This window comes from Taeniopygia guttata, chromosome Z (assembly GCF_048771995.1).
Source record: "Taeniopygia guttata chromosome Z, bTaeGut7.mat, whole genome shotgun sequence".
Classification (NCBI taxonomy): domain Eukaryota; kingdom Metazoa; phylum Chordata; class Aves; order Passeriformes; family Estrildidae; genus Taeniopygia; species Taeniopygia guttata.
In genome coordinates this window covers 19,491,503-19,513,712 of record NC_133063.1, presented here as the reverse complement: position 1 = coordinate 19,513,712, position 22,210 = coordinate 19,491,503, and the positions used below count along the sequence as shown (strand labels likewise).

General features: G+C 36.2%; 1 long non-coding RNA gene across 4 annotated transcripts in view; it reads left to right on the top strand.

Moving 5' to 3' along the window:
* The window catches only part of LOC140681768 (uncharacterized), a 70,929-nt gene that overhangs the window by 32,007 nt on the left and 16,712 nt on the right, over nucleotides 1–22,210 (top strand). For 3 of the 4 annotated variants that reach the window (XR_012052941.1, XR_012052940.1, XR_012052939.1), the window contains 2 exons: nucleotides 20,982–21,096; nucleotides 21,539–21,600. This is a non-coding gene — a long non-coding RNA (uncharacterized lncRNA). The remainder of the gene's footprint in view (nucleotides 1–20,981; nucleotides 21,097–21,538; nucleotides 21,601–22,210) is intronic. The other variant, XR_012052942.1, reaches the window with a different exon arrangement.

Sequence of the window (22,210 nt, the reverse complement as noted above, 5' to 3'; positions counted from 1 at the left end):
CAGTTGTAAACTCAGAATAAATGAGAGACAGGTGCTCCTGTGCTCCTGTGCTCCAAATCTTTGATTTGGCCATGGCTCGGGGCTTTTTGCCTTTAATTTAGTGGTACAATAGCAAGATTGACTTTGTAATAGAGTTTGTACCACATTGTGTTCTAGATTGTCTTGATTTCTTCCTCAATCATTAATAAATTCAAGAAATACAGGGAAATATATAAATTGCTGCCAAGTATAAGGCAGATACAAAGAACTTAATTGAATGCAGTTATTCTAGTTTCAATGTCTTTCTTTCACATTATCTCTCCTATTTAATTATTTTCCCCTCACATTACTAGTCATCTGATTCTCCTACCCATACATTTCTTTGTAGCTGATTCAATGCTCTAATGATTCCTGCTGAAGTGATTAAATATTGATAATGGGATTATACTAGTCTCAGGTACCAGATGCTTTGTCACCCACTGGAGATACCGAACGCTGGGCAGTATTTTTACCAATGGGTTTCTGCAGCATATGTAAAGAGACCTAGCACCTCTCTGTAGATATGAAGATGAAAGAGACTAGGCAATCTTAATAGTCCTCTGTAGTTTGTTCACAGCTGAATCAGTCTTGATAACCAGCCTTCCATGCAGAAACAATCAGTGCTACCAGAAACATGCAGCAGCTCTGCTGAAATAATCTTTTACAGGCTACAGGTATGGTCTCTAAAGGTTAAGAAATTTCAGCCATTATTAGAGAATTGTTAAAGCCTTGATTTATTCTTGTCATCTCCTTGTCTCTGAGGGAGGTCTGAGAAGGTAGCTGTCCTGGAGGGATGCACTGATTCATTGAGAAGCAAGAAACTGCAGCTGCAGAATATTTTGGGAAGCAGAAACACAGCTACACATTTTTTCCAGATGGATTCACTTTTCCTAGGTACATAGGGACTGGGCGCAGCCAAAACCACTTGTACAAGCGACCACTTATTTGAGAAAACCCATGCTTAAACATCCTCCAGCCTATTTGCCTGGCATGAAGCATGGTATTTGCCTGTCAGTGAATTCCTTTTAGTTTAATCTACACATTTTGTGAGATGAGTACAACTTTTCTCACGTCTACAAGACAAAGAACCTGTGCTTGGAAATATACTAGAAGTGATGAAAGTAAAGATTTAGTTGCTTTGGCAGAGCCATTAGAAAATCTTGCACATCGCCTACCTAAGCTTTGTCTGGCTCTAGATAATGTTATTAGCTAGAACATTAGATGCAAGAACATTCTTACATGCAAAAACATTAAATCAATTTATGAGTATTTAAAATTTTTTGTGATCTACTCAATTGTCATTAATCAAATAATAGATCAGGAAGGAAAAATAAAAGAGCATGAGAATGTTGCCAGCAATTTTTTTTCTGTTTCTTTTATTTCATTGACAAGTGTCAAAACTTGCTTAATCTGTCCTCCTCATCTACCTCTCAGTTTCTCTCTTCCATTTATCCATGGTTTAATCCCAGCCAGCAATCCAATTTGCCCACTTCCCCACCAGCAGGATTAGGAAGAGAATTGGAAGATACTAGAAAATCTATGGGGTGAGATAAAAACAGATTAATAAGGAAAGCAAAAGCCACAACACATACAAAGCAAATCCAGGAACTAATTTACTGCTTCCCATGGGTGTTCAGCCATTTCCAGGAGAGCAGGGCCCACGTACCTGTAATTGTTACTTGGGAAGACAAGCACCATCACTCCAAGTGTCCACCCCCTTCTTTCTTCTTCTCCCCCTTTACATACCACAACACTTTAATTTCCAGACTTACATGTATTGAGTCATTTCCTGTGAACCATGCAATGTGATTTGCTTGGCACTGGGCAAATTAGAGGAACTTTTAACGAGACTATATGCTCATGTGTAACACCACATTTCAGATGTTCACCAAATATAGCAAGTTGCCACACTTCAGTGGCAAATTTTCTGTTAGTGGCCATCACCACTGCATCACCAGACGTGGTGCATCAGAAGCTGTTGGTGACTGTGTACAGAATAAGAATTCTGTACACAGAATTCATACTTATTCTGTGTACAGAATAAGTATTAAATGCTATTGTCTGCTTTGGGTTCCCTCTTCAATCTCTCTTTGGCCACAAATATTTTGTATTCACACTGTAAAAAGTACTTCTGGTTAGATATTTGAATTGGTTAGTTTGAAAAAGCCTTGATAAGTTCTCTGAAGTAAGGCAAAGCCGAAGATCCTCTCCAGTTATTGTCAGGAGGGTCTGTATGTGGAATGCTTTCATTTTAATTACTCCTCAGTGTCTTTTTATTAAGATGTTTCTGTAGCAGTCTAGAAATAAGGGGTGCAAGGGAAATTCTCACCTCTATACTTTAAATGGTTTCATAAATTAATATTTGTTTTGCTATGAAAATGAGAAAGAATGGAAGTATGAAAGAATGAAAATATTTTTTAACAAATTGTAGTCATAAAACTGTTTATACCACTTACACCATTAAAATACTTTTAATACTTTTAATACATTAAATTACTTTTAATAGTTACACCATTAAAAATATTGAGATGACAGCAAGATATTCCTTCTATCGCAGCATACAAAACCATAATTTAGATTCAAAGAGAGCTCTGTGGGTCAGCTAGTGCAACCTTCTTCTCAAATGCGAGCCAACTTATATCAGGTTGCTCAGGGATTTGTCCAATAATGTTTTGGTTAGTGCAAAGGATGGATATTCACTAGCATATCCAGACAGCCTTACATCTAGATTAGCACTTCATTTGTGTGCTTTTGGAATATAACATAGTTAATAATCACAAATCTCTTTGCTCAGATTTGTGGCATGAAGTGGTCTTGGGGGCACAGATGGGATTCTTGTTCCCTGGAAATGAAAAACAGGCTTCAGAAGACCATCTAACCCACTCCCATCACTAACACTGTCAATACCCTACTACAAGCTAGAGGTAGTCCAGATTGTTAGTCTTTACTAGAGCCCTCAGAACACACCTCATGATCACCTTGGATACCCAGGAGTTTGACATTACAGATTCTTCCCTGTGGTGCCACTTTACTACTTCTAACAATATAGACTAATTCCTGTAGTAAACTTGGGAGGAAAAAATTTGTTGTTGGTCAAGTCCCACTACCCAGTTTGGTTCTACAATTGTTCTGAATCCTGGATTCGTAGTTACCCTGATAAATCTCTGTCTTTTTAAACCAAGTATTATGTAATTGATTTTCTTAACTAGAAAATAAGACACATGAAAAATTATGTAATAAGTCATGTACAGTATAGGAAATTTATAATCCAGGTTCCTTTATCTCCTCATTTATCCTTTCTATGCAGTAGTGCAAAACATTTTTATGTATTTGAGTTTTCTTATACACCTAAAGAAAAATAATGTCATGTACATGCCTCGTATTTTTGTATGATATTTTCTGGTTCATTGAGATTTGTTTGTTTGTTTGTTTGTTTTTAATTTTCACTATGCTAATAAGATTAATATTAAGAAAATAAATTTTTTTTAGGAAGAGTGTTTCTGTTGTCTCCAAAATCCCAGAAATTTCAACACTGGTTGCTCCATGATGTTTTCAGCTTCCTGCATACCAGATTAAAATGGATGTGAACAGCCATTATTGAAGAAAGCAATGCCATCATTAGTAGATTGAATCAAAGGTCTTTTTTTCAGAAGGTCAAATCTTTTTGGACAGGGATGAGATGTTTTCAGGCAGAAGGACAACTCAGACTATGCAACTGAGAGTCAAGGGAGACTCCCCTACATGTCTTTAGTGATAAAATCATAGAATGCTATGCAATGGAAGGGGGCCTTGATCATCTCATTGCAACCCCCTGCCATAGGAAGAGTGATGTTCAACTAGACCAGGTTGCTCAGAGATCCCTCAAACCTGTTCTTGAATACCTCCAAGGATGGGGCATCCACAACTTCTCTGAGCAACCAGTGCCTGTGCCTCACCACCCTCACAGGAAAGAATTTCTTCCTAGTCCCTAATATAAACCCGCTTCTTTCCATTGAATCCATTCCCCCTTGTCTTATCTTGACCCATCCTTCCTTTAGGTTGCCTTCAGATACTGTAAGGCTGCAATTAGGTCAGCCTGAAGCCTTCTCCTTTCCAGGCTGAACAATCAGCATTTCCTCCGAGCAGAGGTGTTCCATCCCTCTGGTCAACTGAGTGGCCTCCTCTGGACTTGCTCCAACAGCTCCATGCCCTTCCTGTGCTGAGGACCCCAGAGCTGGAGGCAGCTCTGTAGGTCGGGTCTCACCAGAGCAGGGCAGAGGGTCTGAACCCCTCCCTCCAAAGCTGCCCACAGGACTTTGGATGCAGCCCAGGATGCATTTGGCTTTCTGGGCTGCGAGTGTCCATGGCTGGCTCATGTCCAGCCCCTCACCAGCACCCCCATGTCCTTCAGGGCAGGGCAGCTCTGGATCTGATCATCCCCCAGCCTGTATTGGGGGTTGCTTTGTCTCTGGTAACTCTGCTACCAGGCTGAGCAGGATGTCCACCTGTTCACATCTGATACAGAGGCCATCACTGCTCCAATACACTGAAAGGCTTACGTACTCCTTCCTTCTGGAACTCTGGATGGCCAAATGGTTTTGTACACATTTTTCATGGCATTTTGGGAGTTCTGTCTGGCTCTCCTTGTTTTTTTTGTAAGTTTGGAGGACTTGGTCCCCTCTGAGTGGACACCATAATTGAGCCCTCTCAGCAAGTGTAATGAGCAGCAGCTGATCTAAGTGCTTGTGCTGCAGCGCCTTAGTGCCTTCATACTCTCCATGCCTGTACAATCTGCCCCACAACCGCCACACCTGTCCTTTCATGCACCACATCCTGCCCTGTTCTCTTTGCTCCTGGTCACTCACACTCCCTGGAGCCATTTAAATTTGCCACTCTGTTCCTGGCAACATTCCCTCCATGACTGATTGGTTTGTAAGGGATTCTGGCTCCTGACGGGGCTTGGCGCTGAGTCCATGGAAAGACTGTACATGGTCCTACAGCCTGCAGGGTACTAAACAAAACTGTGTGTCAAGAAAAATAAATTGGAAGGGAAAAAATACAAAATTATGTGGCATGTATTCCTGTACTGTGTTGTGTGGAGACTCTTTTGAAACTGCATTTCAAAGGGCTGATTGATCAATGGGTGTATTTGCTTCAATTCTTCCTAGATGCTGCCTTAGATACACTGACAAAATCCCTCCTTTCAATAATCTCTGACTTTGGTAAAAATGTGATTGTGATAGATAATAGCAAAGAGTACAGTAACATCAGTGTTAGCCTGAAAGTCTAAGTTCTGTGCAAGAGAAAAAGATCAAGTGACTCACCTTCAGTAGAGCTGCATGTTTTTAAGACTGCTACTGTGCCAAATAGTATTGAATCAGTAATCTGAAGGAGCATAATGCAGCAGGAAAGATAAAAGAGAAAGGAAAAAACAAAGTAAACTAAAAATAAGATGGTGGTGACACTAGTGATAATTAATCTGAACAGACAAAGTGGATAACAGGACAATGACAATTAAAATAGAAGTCAAAAAATAAGTAGACAAGTCCTAACTTTTCTGTTGAAAAGTTTCTTTTCAACAGAAAACTGTAAGCCCTTTCAGTGTTAAAGGAAGATACACAATGGGAGCAAATACTTCTTGATAAAACAGGGCAATTTCAGTATTAATATAATTTATAAAACTGCTAGTAAAAGGGAAGTAGGCAAACCTATATAAATGAAGAGTGGCCCTGTAAAAGAACCAAATCCTTGATAATGCTGGAAAATTATAACTAGGATTTTAAGGGTTTGGGAGCAGGTATTATGGGTTGAAGAGGCAAGTTCTGAGAGGTTCACTTTTCCAAATAGCATTAATTTTCCTGGGTTCAGCTTTAGCCAGCTGCTTTTCATCCAGGTGATGATTTTGGCTGGAGTATTGGGAGGATAAATGCTATATCCTGTAAGCATGAAGTAGAATATTTGCATACTCTTTCATATTTCCCAGAGAATTCAAAATATATGGTGGAAAATAATGACAGTGTCATGCCAATCAACACAGTAAGTGTCAGAAAATCTGCCGCATCACTGACTTTCTTTGTCAAGAGAAGAACTCTTAACATTATGATCCAGTGGGTTCTTTGTTTGAATTATTTAGAAATGTCGTTTTGTATCTAAATACCAACAGTAATGAACCTCACTAGACTTCCTGATCATCAGATCTAGATGGTGGTTTTGCCAAAGACCTTATCAAAAATTAAATATTACCCGACACCCTAGGAAAAGGGTCAGTCATTAAAAAATATTTTCAGGACAAAGGCAGTGTTACAGTTTATAGCTCAGCCAATTCTCTGTTCCTCACTTCTGCATTCTTTATTGAATTATATTATTTTCTAAAATATATAGAAAATCTCTTATTAAGAGTTAATATTCTGATTCTCAGTGAATCCATATTTGAGCTTAAGACTGTCACTGCTACCATGATACAATATGTTTTCCCATAGGAAAAGTTGCTGATATAATTTTTTACAACACCTTTACAAATATGCATCCGTGTTACAAAGAAAAAATAACCGACTCTGAATCCTTTGAGGAATACCCATTTGTGCTGTAATAGATCCATTTTAAGAACCATAAGTCTACCAAGAGACAGAGCAGCATGCAAAACACACTATTACATTCCTATTGGAATTGAGACAATGGTAGATCAGTCTGGACATGCACTTATCCTATAATGCTATAGCTTTAGATAAGAAAAATAAAATTTTCCATGAGATGTATCATCAGGATTTTTTTTTTCAATCTCTATATTTTCTATTACTCTGTCTTTATCCTGCGAAGGGTATCAGAGTTCTATGACTGTTGTTTCCTCACTTTCCTCTAATATTTCTACTTTATTTAAAAAAAACTATTTTATTAGACTAAAAGATTTCCCTAAAAATTACACAGGATTTGCAAAAAAATCTCTTTTCATAATCCACAGGTTTGAAGGTAATGATGGTAGAGGATTTAAATTTCTGTGAATCTTCTAGTGAAGTTGTGTGTCATCTATACACTTGATAAAATATCTTAGTCTTTGTTACAAATGCCAATGTTCAGGAACAGTTTTATTCTGAACTGTAGAGGGATTATTCATTTGAAATTGAAAAGTCAGTCTGCAGACTCTAAATTAAATACTTTTCCTTGCTAAGAACAGGGAAAATTGGGTGAGTAAGTAATTGAGTAGTCATGATGCAATAGGAACTCCAAAGAAGGGGGGCTTGATGTCAGCAGAAAGATTCTCTGCTCAGAATCCAATGTTATAGAAGTAATATTTTGGAGAAGATATGGAGCATTGTCACATATGCTTATTATCCCAATACCCTTTACATGGTAATCTCCATACACTGCTGCTTTATGAAAAGGAAATTATGAATAAAATGCTCTGGACATCCCTAGCTAGGACTTATTTGAAAATCTAAGTGAGTAATACTCATAAAAGATATTAATTATTAGCTAGGGGCAACATAGAGTACTAGATTCCTACTGACAAGCAGATATTATAATTTTAGGCACAAAATCAGTACAAGCTTATGACTGCAGTACAGTTGAAATCAGTAACAGCAACATTACCACTAATAGTCATTAATTCAGCCCTAGAATTTTATAAAATTATTTTTTTAGAAAATGCGAGAAATATTCTGCAAGTTTATCCATTCACTCATAAAATTACCTTACATAAAATTTCTCACATGTTCACTACAGTGAATCCAGCTGACTGATTTGTTCATTTTTTACTAGTAGTAATCTGTCTACATGTCTATATAGACTCATCTTCCAGTAACCATTCTTTAACAATATCTACACAATTCCTGCTGTGGAAAAGTCAAATAAATCAAATAAATAAGAGTATAAAATGTACAGAAAAAGAGCACAAAACCCCCATTGTACTGGATCATATTTCTAAAGGTAAGAAAGTAGAAGGTGAGGGGTTTAACCTATAAAAGTGAAATAATATCTGGCTAATGAGTCAAAATCAAACATATTGTAGAGAAAATGTGGCATGAAAATGACCAAAGGATTTAATACAGATTGTGAAAATAATTATAATAAATCTCTTTGTCTATGGCTGAACAATGAGTTGGTAAAAGCAGTTCTGAGAGGTGTTACCAACAGAGGATTCAGGACAGATCAGTAACAGCTATGTATAAAACATTGGGGTTTTAGCATCTTTCCACCTTGCCTTAAAGATGCTGCTTTAGGGGACAACTGAATTGATTTCTTGCTTTAAGAATACTGTGACAAGTTCCTGAAAGGTTTATCACAAGAAACATGTTCTTTTCAGTGAAGATAAAATGCTGAGAAGATAACATGGAGAGGGGAGAGAAATGAAGGCATTTCTTTAGGTAGGGAAAAAACAGTGGTATCCAGTTTTTTACAGTAGAAGTGGATAAAGAAGGCCCAGGATAAGACACTGAAAATTTTGTGATAAAAACTAGGAATTGAGGGAGAATTTTTTAATAATGTCAGAGTTGCAATATATGAAGTGAGTTGCCAAACTTTATCATCACAGCAAGTATTAGCAATAAGTGCAAGAGGTATCTCGACATTTTTATGAAAAGGGAGGATATTGAAGGGTGCAGTGACAATGCAGCAAACAGGCTTTTTGAGACAAGCAGTTTCTTCCTGTCCAGCAGACCTGTATGTCCTTTAGCATTCATTTTAATTGCATTTCAGAGGGCATTACTACCTTCACTTTCCACAGTCTGCTAAAGGTAGATGAATTTTGCTTCATTGTGTATCTTATATACAGTGTGTCTGAATGTAATTCTTAGTATCTACATAAAAGCACTATCAACCACTGCTGAAGGCCAAAATCCTGGTTCGTCTTAAAGAAAATAAGTCTTAAACTGTGCCCCTGGAACATGCTTCTATACTCTTGTAAAAAAACCCTTGATAAACTGTCACATGCATTTAAAAATATGCACATTCTATTTATTTGTGTCTGAATTTTGTTTTGATTGTACAAAATAAACATGTCAACATGTTTTGAGTAGATGCTGCTGACCTTCTATTGCATCAGAAACTTCTAGTGACCAATCCTGTTCCTGCAGACTCCTCAGTTTTATTATGGAAAAAGGAGAGATCACAGTAGGTTTTTCAAATGCTGATTTCAGTGTGGTCTGGGAATATTCATAAGTCCTTTAAGATCTCACAACTTTCCATATCAACATGCAATGTTTTCAGATAAAGGGCCATGTTTTCTCTCTCTTTGCAGATCGTGACAGAAATGTGTTTCAAAACACATTCAGTATTTCAAATCAGAAAATTTTAAATATTATTTTAACAAACTTACCACAACTACCATCAAAAGGGCTTCTGATAGGCCAGGTAGTTTTAAGATTGTTTGCAAATTTAATTTGCCATTTCTGCTTTTGCCAGGTTGTCCTTGCAAAAAATACATAGAAGAAGTTACCAAATTCCTACTTTCAAGGATTTCCAACATTATGTAGGAATTTGGAAATAAATAGTTCCTTCTAAGTAATGTATTTAACTACCTAGATTATGTAGAGCTTCCTGCTTTTGTGGAAGGTTTTATCTATTGACATCTAACTATGGGAGGTTAAAGATCTCAATGGTCAATCACTTCCAGAAGGTATTTTCTTTTTTTGTTTGTTATACCATTACTTACATCCACTGATATAATCTTTGAGTAATAGACAAGGATGTGTTTGGTCATATTAGTAAAGGAAGATTTCTGCTAGACTCCAGTGATGATTTATAAGGACACCAGTGCATCTGGCATAGTCTAATGAAAAATATGGCTCCTCTCTCCTAAAACTTGAGGAAGTGCAATTAAAATTACTATTCATGTCATATTACCAGCTTTACGTTCTTCTTATTAGGACCTTGTGTAAATCATGAGAAAAGATGACAGATTTCACACATTAGTCATGGCAAAATGGTAAATTTCACAATTAGTCATAGGCTATTAGAAAATGATCTAGAAATCTAGTAAAAGTAATTTTTATCATTAAGTAGTTATTTAATATTGTCTTCATAGCAAACTTGAATGTAAGAGTGACATTTCACATTATAACTGATTCTTTAATTTCTAGTTTCAATATCAAACACAAAGTAAATATTTTTCAAACACCTCAGATACGTATTTCTGAAAAAAAAAATTTGCCATATATGGCCCAGTTTGCAACAGTGAGAGGAGTCAAATATCTGTATTAAAATCTGGGTATTTCCCTTCGTGTAACAAAATAAAATATCAAACTATATAATATTAAATTTAGATACTTCCTGCCGTTTTGTTACTTAACTTTAAAAACTCCTGAATTTTGCACTTACAACTGGTTTTGAAGTGTGCCCAGAATATTTTATTTATTTAATGGGTCTGCAGAAACAGTGTTTTCCCACAGTTTGAGTTACTAGATCATTTATTATCTAACCTGTAATTTTTAGAAGGATGAAGATCTGCTGACCTTCAGCGTCTTCTCCTAATGCATCAACTATGTAAATCACATATACTGAAAGTTATAACAAGATCTTCAGACTCCTTCTTTGCCTTGGATCATGATGCTAATTTTTTCAGCTTATCCTTCATGACAGTTTGGGTCAGTGCCATCCATTTATGACAACCTTGGTTAGTATCATTATGTGTATTTACACATAATTTTAAGAAACATAATGCAATTTTGGTTGGTTCATTTTTCAGACACTGAAGACCTGCAAGGACCTGAAGAATAATCAGACTTTTTCATTCCAGCTGCACAGAGTTTCATAGGTTGATATAAAGAGGAGAGTAAAGTAAGTGTGGGTTACTTAGATTACCCTACTGTGAAAATCTGAGACAACTCATCAAGTATTTTTTTCTAGTATGCTTCTAAATATTTACAGCATCCACACACTGTCATGTGCTGTTATATTTCTCAAGCACTTTTCTTTTTGAAATTATCCTTAGTTTAGTTTGAAAGTATGATATCTAAACAATACTGGAATTAGCTGGATAGAAATTTTCTAACATGGTTTTGAGAATTAGAAAGCAGACATTCTTTATTACATTGCACTGGTCACCCAAAGGATCCTTCCTCTAATTGAGTGCCCAAGCATTGGGTAGAATTTTTATCATACACACTGATTACATATTTATCAGCTATCCCTGGCTACTCTATGTATATTTATTACTGTCTTTTACATACCACACCCCTGTTAATATCCTTATGGTCTTTCTCAGGTCTTCTTTGAAGGTCTTCAATGTCCGGTGTCCTTTTAAGGTGGCTTTTCCTCAACCCCAGCTTTTGAGTTAGCACAGTATTGTTGTTTTGACTAACTTCTTCTTTGTCAGCCTTGCAGAGCTGAGCTGGCGTCCTGCTTGCATTTTGCACAACTCTTGTTTGCCTAAGTTACATTCTTTATCTATTTCTCCAAGGATCTGCTGTAATGTTTGACTGTCCTTATGAGAGTAAAATGCTGTTCTATTCTTCCACTGTTCTTATCAAGTCTCCCCTCCTCTTGAGACTAAATTCTTAAGGGAGGTGGTCTATTAATATCTGTATTTCATTATATAGTGTAAGACATTACAACAGCTGAATCACAATGCAAACTAAAACACACAGAGCAATTATTATGGTGACAATTACAAACATGTTTTAAAGTCCAGCTGGGTAACCATGAAGTACGTTTGATCCAGATTTCTTCAGATTTGCAGGAGGTGTCATCTTGAGCTGCCCATTGTCAAATTTGTGTTTGTTTTCAGATTTCCTGGACATCTGTAGACACTCTACCCCTTTGACAGAAAAAAAAAAAAAAAAAGACTTAAGCATCTTGTTTTTTTCTCAGACAGCTGTTTGATTACTCGAGTGGCTTCAGACCTTTTAATTCTGGAATAATGTATCTATGGTTTTACTCCATTCGATTTCAATGCAGTGAAAGTTGTCAATAGTACTTGGTACAGTACAAATACACTTTGGCTGAAGCAAACCAGCTGCCCAGACCTTCAAGTAGACCCAATCTCCTGGTAAGAACTCATACACTGATAGGTCCAGTCCCATAAGTCTAGAGACTGCTCACTGAGCACCGCTGCTCACAGAAAATTCTGTGAAGTTTTGCTAAGAGAAATGAGGTAATTCTTCAAATTGACCTCTTCTTTTGCATGTCTGTTTCCTGGAATGTGTGGTGCTTGGTAGGACTGACCATAGAGCAGCTCATAGAGGCTTGTTTTGCTGGTTCCTGGCAGCTAAATTCTAATTAAAAGTAGAGCAACAGGCTAGGCTTGTATCCATGTTAAGGAGGTTTCCTGATGTATTTTATGCAGCTGCAATTCGATTATGTAATTTAGCTCTGTAATATGCCACTAGTTTAGGGCCTATGTGTATGAAGATCCCAAGCTATTTTCAATGATTTCCTAGCTAGTAGTACCACCTCGACAATAAAATGATGACATCCCAAAGGTACCCTGAATCTAGGAATTACTTGATTCAAGTGTTTTAGTATCTTCCCTAGCCTGGTTGGTGCAACAAAGGTCACACAAAAAAAGGTGAACAGAACTTGAAGGTATTTGTAATCCTTCAGATTACAAATCTGGTATTTGTAAATCCACCAAAACTAGAAGGTATTGTTAAACCCCCTTTTTAGGACAATTCAGTAAAATCAATCTGCCTGTATTCATTTTAACATTTCCAGATTTTATGGCTCCTAAAGCTACTTTGCTAGACATGTTAGGGTTGTTCCTTTCACACACTATGTATTTTTTGAATCTTGATTGTACAAGAGTACTTTTAGTTCCCCTTTTAGATAGATTTTCGCAAATGTTTCAAAAGTTTTTCAGTACTCCAATAAGTGGCATTTTGAGTTCACAATACACTATTTTGTGAACAATCTGTTCAGGAACTACTATTTGCCCAGTTAAGGTAACTGCCCAGCCTTGTGGATCAAATTTTGCTCCTAAGGCTTAAATTAATTGACAGTCTCTAGCGCCCTACTTTGTTTTTTTTCTACTGGGCGAAGTATCTCTGGCAAGGGTTTTAAAGATAAATCTTTGTTTTATAATCTGCCTTTTTCTGCAGCCTCTTTGGCAGCCTCATCAGCTAAATGATTCCCCAATTCCAGTTTGGTCTTACTTCTTCACCTGTTCTGTAATGTAGGACAGTAACTTCTGCTGGTCTCTGAATGCTTTCAAGAAAATGCAAGGACTGTTTTTCATTTTTGGTCAATGTGCCTTGAGATGTCAAAAGCATTCTTTCTTCCTAGATTGCTCGATGTGTATGTACCATGCCAAAAGAGTATTTTGAATCAGTCCAAATGTTACTGTGCTTTCCTTTACTCAATTCCAGAGCTTGAGTGATTGCAATTAGTTCTGCTTTCTGGGCCAAAACATCAGAGGGGCCTGTGCCCAATACGATTACCTCATGGTGTGTAGTCACTTCATATTCAGGTAGCTGTTTTCCATCTCACCCAAAGCTCCCATCAGTAAACAATTCCCAATCAGGTCTTTCCAAGGGGCTGTCTCTTAAGTTAGGTCTGCAGGAATACACTTCTTTTATAATCTGTAAGCAATTGTGCTCTGTGGCTCCTTCTACTTGTTGGGCAGACAAGAACAGAGAAGGGTTAAAGATGGAAGCTGAGTGTCACATCATCTGGCTACAGCAGGGCTACCTGGTATTTTAGCACCAGTCTAGGAGATAGTCAGTGACACCCTTTATGCTCAAGTAATCACTGCATCATACATTGTACATAAATAAGAACTAGAAAGGATTACAAAAATTTTCACAGACCCTGAAAAGTGGCAATACTGGAAGCCCATCTTAGTTTCAAAATAAATATAAAAATATCAACTGATATTTTTATATTTATTTTGAAACATATACATTTATAATTGCCAATAAAAGTAGTGTCTTGTTAGGAATCAGCAGAGAGATAGAGAACTATCAATGGAGAAAATGTTATTACTGATGCCTCAGATGTCCTCCTGTTCAAGGTGTGAATTTATAGCTATCTGAAGATTCCACTGTTATTTGGGTAGCACACATGTACCTTATGAATTGCTGTCACTTCAATACTTTCAGGAAACACTGGATATATTTACAAAGACAAAGTTTCACTACAGTGTACCATGATTATATGTATCATCCTTGCAGTGCTTCTAGCATCAAAATTCAGTGCTGCCTAGCCAAAAGCAGACTGGCTGTGCCAGTGCTGAGCAGTTCACCTGAGCACTTACTGCCAAGACACCTTCCATGTGTCTGACAGCCAGTAACTGGAAGGAGGAGATCACATACCTGGAAGTCCACAATATATACAGCTTTTCCAAATAGAAAATTTTGCACTAAAAAATTAGTTTTTCTGAGGAAGGTGTGGTGTCAGTTACAGCTAAGCAATTAAAAGAAAATCTAAGCTGACTCAGTTTGTGACACTTTCTAATTTAAGAATCTAAATTGTGGCATAAAATATCCTTCATTCACCTGGCATGCATTCAGTGATAAAATTTTCAGTGATTACAGAATTTTCCATAGACTCAACGATCTCCATTTTGATCTTCAGACTCTTGTTTTCTAATGTTAAAAGTTTGTCTATAGGAGGGGAGGAGCCTGAAGAAGTAAACCTAACTTGCATATAGCAACCTATACAAATATTGAAGAAATACTTTACAGATGTTGATTTTACTGTATCTTTTCTTTGCATTGGTTTAGGTTAGAGGGAGAAAAACAGGTACCTTAGTTTCTAGTAGTCAATACTATATTATGATTGTGTTTTAGGAATGGTAGTCCCCAATCAAGTGCCCCCACTGAGACTCTCTAAACCATACACCTCTCTCTCTCTCTCTCTCTCTCTCTCTCTCTTACTCCCTTCTTCCCCCCTTCTTTTACCTGCAGTGGGCTACAGAGAATTGGAGGCAAAAAAGGCAAATATCACCATTTGAGATATAAGCAATGTGATAAGAAAATGAACAATAGCGACAGTACTGAAGACAGAGGGTAGAAGAAATTATTCATGCAGAAAATCCCCAATGATGCCACATGGCTCCCTCCACCACATTTTCTTGACCAGAAGAGCCCCTTCTCCCCAGAAAAGAATCCCTTTCCCCTGCTCCCAGCAATGGTGGGAGGTGGTGTAAAAGAACCTCTGGGTTCCAGCCATGGCACCATATGAACAAACCCTGTCTGGCCAGAACAAGACAATTCTATACACTTCTATAAATCTAGATTAAATGCTAAATACAAGAACATGTTTTCATTAAGGTTCAAAGTGATAGCTCACTAGAGCTGTTCACCTTCCCGTAAACAAACAAGAAAGTACTTTGCATTATGTTTACAGTACAGCTTTCATTTTTTATCCAGTGCCTCACAATTTTCTCACTTGTACTATAATTGATGTTGCAGCAAAAACTTGTGGTATAGAGTTAGTTAGGATCATGTGAGAACTATACCTTGGGTTAAAATTATTTTTAAAGTTGCATAAAAACCTGAATAAAATAACATTTTCTACAGTGCTGAGAAAAAAAAAAAAAAAGAAAATTAATTGAATGTAAATAGGTGTAACATAATGTGAATCACTGTAATTCTGGGACACCTCTTTTCCCATGTAATAGAATTTAATTTGCTACATTTATATTTCCAGTGCAGTGGCATTCTCTGATCAGCTGTAGATGATAAATCTGCAATAAAAAAAAAAAAACAAAACCCAAAACCAAAAACAAAACAAACCCAAAGATTTTTTTGTGCTATAAGAATGAAATTATCATGAATACGTCTGATAGAGATGTACAGTACAGTAGTCTTTGCACTTTGCATCTGTGAAAGCTTTTCTTTTATAATCAAGGGTTATTACTATACAGAACTTTTTAATATATAACTCATCTCTTGTGCAACCTTTCAAGATTCTTCTTTTTTCATGTGACTTAAATACACCTATCCATTTAAAACATGCATTTCATGTTGTTGCTTGTTCAAGAGCTTCTTGTGTATTAAGCTTTCACAGTAGAAAAAACTTCAGGTTTTTAATTTGGGAATTGAATTTAACTTTTTGTGTAGCAATTCCATTTCCCATACAAAAACTTTTACTTTTCCCGGGATACTATATACATCTACTTTTCCTTGCTATTTACCAGCATTTTATTAGTAAACACTTGATGAGGGGAGCAGAGAAAAATAGTTTATATAATTTTTTTTTCTTTGGAGAGCTAACTTCTTTATTTCAACTGGAGGAACAAAGCCCAGCATTAAAAAAAAAAAAAAAAAAAAAAAAAGCAAGACAGTGTTTCAGAAAAATTAAAATAGAAGGGGAAAAAAACGAAGAAAAGATAACTTTTTCATACCAGCGATGGAGCTGGCTTTACTACCTTAGGGCATTAATTACCATTTTAAGAGATCATCTTCTGTTTTCACATAGGATCTGCAGTAGCAACAATAACTTATTGGCAAATTCTTCACAATCAAAAGTTTCTATCTCAGCTTAATCATGAGAGGGTTACCCTGAGGAGCTAAATTCGAAAGAATGAGGAAGCACTTAGTTTAAAAAGGGGGAGTACCAATGATTTGCTCTGACTCAGACAAATCCTGTCTTTCAGTAGCATACATGTTTTTCTGAAGTAACAGAATTATTTAAAAAAATAAATAAACAAAGCAAAAAATGCAATCAATAAAAACATTCTTAGATGATGGAACTTGACCCTAACACAAAACAACTTGCCCCTCACCTGCCCCTAAAACTCATGGTAGAGTTGGGAGTAAGTTTTCATTTCTGCTCTCTAGGCTCTGCCTGGTCTGTGGATAAATATATTCTCCAGAGCTGTCAATCAAGAATTTTTCATGCATTTTGAATTCACTCAAAAACAGCCTAGCAGTTCTGGAGCACACAGGAGAAAAGATGCTTTCCTCCATTGCACTACTTTCAAATGCATTGCCTAAGATGATAAAACATCAGATATAGCAGATTATTAGACCAGATTAATTCCGTTGTTCCATTTTCTTTGTAGATTATTACATAGTGTGGGCTTTTCTAGTAAAGTTTTTTCACTTTTTTATATCAAAAATGGCCTTAGTGGTCATTATTTAAAGGGCAAACAGGGTAAAAAATTGACCTGGCATTTTCTATCTTGGGCTTTCTACTTGCAGGAGTCACAGTGTGCTATAGTAGCCCATTGATAAAACTTCCCTTATTTTTCACTTTTTTTTTTTTTTTTTTTTTTTACACACTAATGGTAAGGGAAATATCCCAGTGATTTTTGAACAAATTGAGCTTTATTGACCTGGGACCTATTTTTTGGGATCCTGGTGATCTTGGGGTTTTAACATTTCTGCAGTTTCAGAATCAACAGCCATTGTAGACTTTCAAGGCTTTGTTTTCACCAGTTACACCTGTTAGACACTTGGCTGTTAAAAGGGCTATTGAGTACTTTTTGATGACAGTAAAAATAAAAATGGGAAGAAAGAATTGTTAGCAAATTGTACTCCGTAGTGGCATATGGCAATACAAATTTTAATATTCTACCCACAATATCTAGTAATGTTTCTACTACAAATGTTACACCAAATAGTGACAATTTTTTTTACATTTGTCTTTGGGGTTATTAGTATTGGTTTTTTATTGACTTGTTTTGCTCCTTTGTATATAATTTGATATATTCATAGTAGAAAATATTCCTGTTATGCCATCAATGTATACAAAGCAAGGTTCGGGAAAAAAAGAAAAATTAGTGACAGGACTAACAAATACTGCTAAACTATTGATTATCACACGGTGGCATGGGTAATAAATTAGCATTAATTTAGAGTTTCTACATACACTGTCATTCAAATCACCTACTCCTTGCCAACTACCTGCCAAGACCAGCAACTGAAACAAAACCTTTATGAAAAGATATCAGTTGGTCACTGGGAATCTGGCAAATTATTAAGCTGCATGCTTTCTAAAATGTTAAATCAAACCAGGTTTTCATCCTCTTGGGAGTTCAAAAAGTCCATTGACTTTTTTTTCTTTTCTTCCCTTTTTTTTTTTAAGTGTGAGTTTCTTCTTCAGCCAAGACTACCTTGTTTTCCCTTTGCTGGCTCCTACATGGTTGATTCAACAGAGACTGGATGGTGCTATATCCGGAACCAGGACTAGAGGCTTCTGTTTTACAGCTTATTTTTAATTCTTATTTTGATTTTTGTGCAACAAAATTCAAGGATCATCGGTGTCTTTTTCATAAATGCAAATGGAAGAAGACCAGTCAGCTTTTCTACCTCTGCCTGACAAAAATCTGATGTTATTAAGGAGCAATAAAAGCATAAAATTACTCTTTGGGACCAGACATAGCAGCAAACCTATGAGACAGAAAACTCTTTAGAGGAATGAATAGAAAATATATAATTTTTGTGGCCTTCTGTGGCAAATCTGGTGAAGGACTCTGTCACTCCACTGTCATTCATATATATTCCTCTGCCATGTGAGATGATATGGATGACCTCATACTAGAAATCACATCATTTAAATGAGCCAGATAAAACAAAAATATTTTTGGAGGGATAATTTGTGGTCATTTCATCAATGTAATTTACTGAGGGGTCTCACACAGCTGTATCAGCGTGTTCCAGGGGCCAAGGCATGAAAGAGAACCACAGCTTAGCCTGGAAATAGCCAGATTTGTGCTCACTGCTGAAATTCTCATGTCCTCTGACCAGCTATTTCCTTTCAAAGGGAAAGACACCTGAGCATGTTCATGGCAGGCTCAGTTAATCCAACTGCACACTGAAGGAGTTCAAGGAAAACAAGAGTTTATGGAAGGATGAAAGCAAGGCTGGGAAATTTGAGTTCTGCTCAGAATTCTGCTGTGGTTTTTGCACATAAGCTTTAGAAAATCAGATGTAATTAAGCTTCTACTGTGTAAAATGGCACAGTAGGGGAAAAGAATGAGGCAGATGCTTTCTTTGTTCAATATGGCTAGTTAAAGGGGAGTAGAGCTTCATGCTGACTGTGAGTGGAGTGTAAAAAAAAGAAAAGCAAGGAAAGATTTAAAATGGGTCAAAGTTGCCATTGATTATTTTTTTATAAGAAAGGTTCAAGGGCTTGCCACACTAACAGCATATTAGTATGACCAATATGCACCTACACCTTAACTTTTGCATATCAAGAGGTTTTGCCTCAGAAATTTAGTGGCTTTTATGTTGCTAAATGAGATGAGAACAATTTTTCCTTTTATTATTTTGTTGGATTGTAACAAAGATTGAGACAGACTAGAGGAAAAGGTAGCTCAGTTTAATAATGAACAAATGTAGATTATTTTTGATTCAATATCCAAAGCTACACATTCCCTCCTTGATGTATTTTTCAATGAACATAATCTTGATAAAGAAGTATCACTGTGGGGTCTGAGTGTCTCCTAAGACAAAAAACAAGAAATAAAATGAAAAGGAAAAAACCTATGTATGCTATAAAAATGCAGATTGAGTGAACAAAGAAAAACAAGTTAAGCTTGTGGCAAAAACAATCAGGCAGAAAGGAGAGATAAACATACTAATGACAATGTAGATACTATACATATGCATGCCACCCAGTTGTGCCAGTTTAGATTTGGTGAGTGTGTTGTTTCTTCAAGTCTTTACAGACATTATGGACTTCCTTTACACTAGAAAAATCTGGGTTTAATTAAACCTGCCTCAAGCAACAAATAACCAAAACAATAGTTTTAATTAGGATAAAAAAATGGACAAAAAAACAGGCAAGGCCAAAAAAAAGTGGAGAAGTTCTAATGCCTACAATCTCTGTAGCATAGAAGAAGAGGAATACAATTTAAAAGTATTTAATTTATTATGATTTATGATTCATGATTTTTAAATTTTCCTCTTAACAAGTGGAGAGTCAGGGTACTGAGACTGTAGACATTATTGTATATAATAACCTGTATTTATACAGCACTCATACCTTAAAATGCCCTGTATTTGTATACTTTGTGTGCCTTTGGGTCCCATATTATATTTGAGTTCTACTTTCAGAACAGGTACTTGTTTACACTGCCTTTTTCCACTGTAGGAATGAATATACTTTGTCCTCCTTCTGGAATATAAATAACTCAGTATTAGTTTGCTAGCTTCTTTGTATTATCAGCATTTGTAATGATGGGACTTTTCTTAAAAGTCCGTGGTATTAGAGGAGCAGTACAGCTTTCATGTTTTTAGAACAAAGTCCCTAAGCCAATCTTGCAGCTTTAAGGTGTTATAATTATGTAATATCTTCCATAAGAATTCAGCATTGTGGGCATTTTGGTGGGTTTAATTTTTTTATTTTACATCTGAAATATCAGAGTGAGTATTCTGGAGTACTCTAAAGTGTTTCACCAAAGGGCAATGTCACTGTAATATAACTACTTCTAAATTAATTCAGACTCTGACCACATTTGAAAAAACCACAGCTTTAAAATCTTCTAAAAATCAGTTAATTACATGTGCTAACTGGCAATTTACCTTGACTTATTTGAGTCATGGCTAATTATGCAAGTAAAATTATGAGGATAGATCTTTAAATAGAGTATCATTGATCTCAGCAGATTACTGCTACACCAAAGATTGGGTTTTTTATTTATTTATTGACTTTTGGAATTCCATATTTTTTTCTCAGTTCTCACCACTTCTATTTAATTTGTGTTTGAGCCTAAGAACTCTTATTTATACCAATATTGACATAAATAATTATTATCTATCACAAGACAGGCTTAATGCATTTAAGGCAGAATCAGATAAGATTAAATCTGCACTGAATCTTCATGAACCTTCAGATCTCTGAGTATGTCAAATTTGATCACAGAATTCATTATCAGTAGAATAATATATCATTGGTATATTAGTTTTCTGAGTTGTGTAAGTTTTCAAGAGTCCACATATTTCAAGGTTAATCATGGTCATACTGTTTCTTTTTGGGGAACAGCTTTAGTACAGCCCAATCTGCTAGAAGAAAGATTGCCACTCCTGTATTTTTCTCCTTTTTTTATTTTTTTTTTATCAACACAATTGTTTCTGCTCACTGGTGTCTCCCTCCCACTCTTTCAGCATCTGCTTTACTGTGACATCTTACCTCCAGCAAAGTGGGAAGTTGAGCAGCTGCTTGCAGAACCAAAGCCAGTCTTCTGCCTGGGATCAGTTGGCAAGGATTTATGTGAAAGAAGTAAGGATGCAGTAAATTATATGTACTGAATTAATTGTACCTGCTTCCAGCCTGTCTCCAAAACTTGCTGGAAAATGTATCCATCCATTTGTGCAACAGCAGCAACAAAAATTACTCCCTAATCATCTTTGAAGGTTAAAGATACTTAACAAATCAGATTTGTTTATTCATGGGAACCATAGCAGCGCTGATGAGTTTTTTAAAAATTCAAATTGCATTTATTTCTTTTCAAATTACTCTCAATCATGTTTTTCAGTAAGGCTGTCTGAATGAATGCAATTCCTTAGTGTGAGGAAAGGGCTTTATTTATTTACTGTTATAATGGTGTTTTGGAGATTGAGTCATCTGATGATTCACTCTGTTCAGCTGCATAAGTAATACTGCAAGTACTGAGAGAGAACTCAGCTGACATCCTGTAATATTTGTTGTTTTGGGCTTCCAGGTATAATAAGGCTGTTGAAAATACTTTATTTTCAAATGGTTAGTGCTGCTTCCACTCAGGAGGTAAGAATAAAAAGATTCCTTTCCTGATGATATCCTGTTTGGTCTGAACTTAAATACTTCATTTCTACCAAAACCAAAAATGCTCCTGTGTGCACTGCAATATACACAATGTTGATAAGAAGGATCAGGGCTTTAGATGGGTCTTAGCCAAATAAATAAGGAAGAGACACATTTTCTTCTTTATCAGAATAATTTTGAACTTCCTAGAACAGCATTTCAGAATACAGAGGAAAGATAATGATCTAGGGAAAGGTAATAAAGTGGAGGAGCATAAGAGAGATTTACTATAAGCTGATAATAAAACCCATTATCTAATGACCAGTGATCTTAACAATGCTGTGTACCATTAGATATATATTGTTTAATTGGTATTCTTGCCCTTTCTAACTAAGGAGTTTAGCTTAATGAGCAAAAGCAGCATGGTTAAACTGCCTTCATGGCCTTCTTGTGAATGGACAGCAAACCAGTAATCTATCCTTGAAGAACTGGAGACAAATTGAGAGCTATCAAATCATCTCCTCCTGCATAAAATCCTGGCCTAGATTCAGAGCAATGAGGTTGAAGGATTTTTTTTTTGTTTGTTTGTTTTAAACTGTATAATATATGAAGA